This window comes from Arachis stenosperma, chromosome 3 (genome assembly GCF_014773155.1).
Source record: "Arachis stenosperma cultivar V10309 chromosome 3, arast.V10309.gnm1.PFL2, whole genome shotgun sequence".
NCBI classification, from domain to species: Eukaryota; Viridiplantae; Streptophyta; class Magnoliopsida; order Fabales; family Fabaceae; genus Arachis; species Arachis stenosperma.
The window spans coordinates 134,448,821-134,453,894 of record NC_080379.1 but is presented as its reverse complement, the minus strand read 5'-3'; positions in this window follow the sequence as shown (position 1 = coordinate 134,453,894).

Sequence of the window (5,074 nt, the reverse complement as noted above, 5' to 3'; positions counted from 1 at the left end):
CATTAAGAGGCTTGGTTCGAAGGAAGCACAAGGAGCTAAGTGAGCGCTACGTTTTCTTACTTAACCGAGTGCTCCACTAGAGCTAGGACCCATGGACCATTTTCAATCAAATGCCATCTTGGATCCACTTCTTCACCAATTTGAAAAGTCCACTCCAAATTCTAAAAACCAAAAATAGGAAGTGTATAAATAGGAGTAAATTCAATTTGTAAAGGACCTTTAGTTCATTTTTTATAGTTTTCACTTGAAATTTCCATTTTGTCTTTGAATTTGGGATTTAGGGAATTGGATCTAGCTTTCTGTTTTCATTTTCTTTTCTTTTGCAACTTCTGCTATCTGTTCTTGGAATTTGAATTGAGCTTGAAGAGCTTCATTGATTCTAAATCCGAGAATTATCTTTCACCCTTCATCTCAATTGTTCTAAGGATTGGATCTAAGTTTCATTTGCTATTTTCTCTTTTGATTTCTTCTGCAATTACTTTCTGCTTGATCAAGAGAGCAATTGAGATCTAGATCTGCTTTCTACTCTCATTTCTCTTCTTCGATCTTCAATTTATCTTTAAGAATTTCATAATTAAATCAAGTCTTCTTGCTGTTTATTTCTTCAAGCAATTTTCCTTTCTGTTTTGCTACTGAATTGAGTCCATTCATCTAATAGCTTTCTGATTTGCTTCAATTTCCATTTTCTTGTTGAGTTCTGAATCCCAGCACCCAAATCCCTTTTACTCTTCAAGCAATTTACATTTCTCAGCAATTAGCTTCAGTGATTTAGATTTTTTGCACTTTAAGCTTCAGCCATTTATATTTCATGCAATCTAAGTTTCAGTCATTTACATTACTTGCACTTTAAGTTTCAGCTCAATTTACATTTTATGCACTTTAGATTCTGTCAATTTTCCCTCTCCCATTTATTTTCATGCAATTTAGCTTCTGTTGATCACAATTCACTCAAATCATCAACTGTTTGCTTAACTAAATTCATCACCTAACTAAAATTGCTCAATCCATCAATCCCTATGGGATCGACCTCACTCTTGTGAGTAATTACTACTTGATGCGACCCGGTACACTTGCCGGCGAGTTTGTGTGGAATCAGTTTCCCCTCATCAGGGTCACAACTAGTAAATTTATACTCAAATTTCATAAACTTCATCACGATAAATTTATATTTTTCTTGTTATGTAATTTTACTAAATTTTTAATAAAATTCATATAGTTTAAAAATTTATGATTGGATTTTAATTATGTTAAATATAAATTTGAAATTACATTTTTACTAGTTATTTTTTAGCAAAAAATACAAAATACTAGAATATATCATAACGTATTTTACATCAAATACAAAAAAAAAAAAATTAAAAAGTACTTGTATTTCTTAACAAAAAATAGGTTGAAGAAACCTAAATCATAATTTTTATCTAATACAAAAATTTAATTATAAACTTTTAAATTATAAAAACTTAATTAAAAACTTTAATAAAATCATAAGAACAAACAAAATAACTAAACTACACAAAAATTTTAAGATTAAGAATGTTGTAAATTTTTTAAAAAATTAAGAGTAATTATAATTTAAAAATTTGATCTCCTAATATTAAAATTCTAGTTACTGCTGTAACCAAAAGGATACATCCAATAAATTAGATTTGTGTTTGTATAAAAATTCTACACAAAGCTTGTACCATATAAAAAGTCTGAATCACATCTCAGATAGAGGGATTTTTTTTTATTCTTACTCGCTATCAATTAAAACGACAAAACAAATAATGAATACATTTAATGAGAAAACAACATTCTTTCTTAATGTTGTTAGTGTCTTATTTCTAGTATATTTTATAAAACATATGCTACTTTACTACATTTTCAACGTACCTGTTAACCAACAATACTCATAACAAAGTAACAAACTAAGAATTTACCTTAGAAGTTATATATTAGTAGTAGTAATTAGTATCTCTATTTTGATTTTATCTTCAATTAAGCTATAATTTATTTTTTCTCATCATCATCAAACATGAATAAAATAGTATATTTTTAGAATAAAGAGACAATATTTTTTGAGTTTTTAATAAGAAAAATTCTAATTATTTAGATGTGGTGGCAATACTTTTTATCTTCTGAATGAATGCTTGAACAGTGCATATTTTTGATATTGAATTTCATGAATGTTAAAATTGTTGGCTCTTGAAAGAATGATGAACAAGAGAAATATTATTGATGATCTGAAAAATCATGAAATTGATTCTTGAAGCAAGAAAAAGCAGAAAAAAAAAGTGGCAAAAAAAAAGGAATCATTGGATAAAGAAAAAGAAAAGCCAATAACCCTTAAAACCAAAAGGCAAGGGTGAAAAGGATCCAAGGCTTTGAGCATTAATGGATAGGAGGGCCCAACGAAATAAATCCAGGCCTAAGCGGCTAAATCAAGCTGTATCTAACCATGTGCTTGTGGCATGCAGGTCCAAGTGAAAAGCTTGAGACTGAGTGGTTAAAGTCGTGATCCAAAGCAAAAGAGTGTGCTTAAGAACTCTGGACACCTCTAATTGGGGACTTTAGCAAAGCTAAGTCACAATCTGTAAAGGTTCATCCAGTTATGTGTCTGTGGCATTTATGTATCCGGTGGTAATACTGGAAAACAAAGTGCTTAGGGCCACGGCCAAGACTCATCAAGTAACTGTGTTCAAGAATCAATATACTAAACTAGGAGAATCAATAATACTATCTGAATTCGAAGTTCCTATGGATGCCAATTGTAACGACCCATTTTTTTGTACGTCATGATCATACTAGAAACTGCGCGCTACCAACTTTTCTTCCTAATTATTATCTATTATTTATCATATGAGCCTGATTTGTTGTTAAAAACGTAGTTAATTTACGAGGTACTTTTTTTTTTGAAAACATTTGGATTAATAAACAGAATCATTCATAAGCAATTCACAAATAATAATAGATAAAACAGTTATAAACAACCACACATAAATACATCTCAAGCAGTTGATAACATTCCGTGATCCAGCTTTATTAGAACATAGACTGTTAGTTAAAACACCCCTAGATATAGCTAAATAATAACTATATACATATATATACATACAACATCCTAGGCCCTGGCTTGTTCAAGAAGTCCCTAAGCTGACGCCTAGGCTAGCCTAGACTCTATACTCACCTAGTCCCTCTAAACTACTAAAGTGAGGGAAAGTACGTTCTAGGTCTTCAAAACTCAAGTCAGGTGGATCGTCATCAAAAGGTGGAAGGTCGTCTACTAATCCTCTGCACGATCATATGTCATCAAAGAGCGTCTCTCAAGTACTTCATCGAGTGGCCACACAACAGGAGTCTCGTACACAGGATTTAGGTTAAAGTTCATGTACAAACGGGGTGCGGACATTGGCTGGTCTCACAGTATATACATATAAACAGAGAATGGGATTCACCCTAGACTCAGAAGACTACCTAGAGCGGAATCTTTTTTGCAAACGGTCGTCAGCGAACTACGGAAAGAAACTCTTGCTTCCATCTGAAGGGGGAAGGGAGAGAGAAGGGGTAAGAACTGGGGAGTTCTTAGTAGGGCCGGGGTTATTACTTACGTTCATTAATTCTGTGTTGTTTAGCAGATAAATAGCAGAATACCGAAAAGCAGTAGACAGAAGAAATAGATAAATAGAGAAAATAGAGAAAACAAAAAGCAAAACACAAACAAAAGAATACAAAAAAACAAAACACAGACACAGAGAATAGAATGAAAACAAAGAAGGCATACATTCAAACAACAATCATAACAGAGGAAATGCGCAACCAAATATGATGCATGTCTAGCCCTAGTACAGGTAATGAGCTCATCTGTCGGTTACATACCCGCTCCCGACGTTACCCAGCAACCTCTGTCTGGATAAGGCTTTCCTGTTGGCAGTATCCACGGCAAGCAACCTTTGTCTTGCAGGGTATCCACTGCAAGCAACCTTTGTCTTGCAGGGCGGCACTTATTAGCCGATATATGCCCAACAGACTCACTGTAAGCAACCTCTGTCTTACAGGAGCAACAACACACTCACTGTAAGCAACCTCTGTCTTACAGGAGCACACTAATATTGATACCTCTGTAAGTAACCTCTGTCTTACAGTAAAGCATTATAGCAAGCTATCCCATGAAAGCGTTCTCAGTGGTCGTACTACCATCCATCTGAGTGCCACAATGCAGCAGATGAACACATAGATATCTCTGGGGTTGCCTTAACGCAACAAATGACCTTTGATGAGCGGATAACTTATACGCTTTTTGGCATTATTTTTAGGTAGTTTTTAGTAAGTTCAAGCTACTTTTAGGGATGTTTTCCTTAGTTTTTATGTTAAATTCACATTTCTGGACTTTACTATGAGTTTGTGTGTTTTTCTGTGATTTCAGGTAAATTCTGACTGAAATTGAGGGATTTGAGCAAAACTCTGAAAAAGGCTGACAAAAGGACTGCTGATGCTGTTGGATTCTGACCTCCCTGCACTCGAAATGGATTTTCTGGAGCTACAGAACTCCAATTGGCGCGCTCTCAACGGCGTTGGAAAGTAGACATCCAGGGCTTTCCAGAAATATATAATAGTCCATACTTTATTCGGAAATTGACGACGTAACTTGGCGTTGAACGCCAAGTACATGCTGCTGTCTGGAGTTAAACGCCAGAAAAACGTCATGATCCGGATTTGAACGCCCAAAACACGTCATAACTCGGAGTTCAACTCCAAGAGAAGCCTCAGCTCGTGGATTGATCAAGCTCAGCCCAAGCATACACCAAGTGGGCCTCAGAAGTGGATTTATGCATCAATTACTTACTCATGTAAACCCTAGGAGCTAGTTTATTATAAATAGAACATTTAACTAATGTATTTGACATCTTGGGACGATTAGTTCTCAGATCATGGGGGCTGGCCATTCGGCCATGCCTGAACCTTTTACTTATGTATTTTCAACGGTGGAGTTTCTGCACACCATAGATTAAGGGTGTGGAGCTCTGCTGTACCTCAAGTATTAATGCAATTCTATTTTCTTTTATTCAATTCTATCTTATTCTTATTCCAAGATATT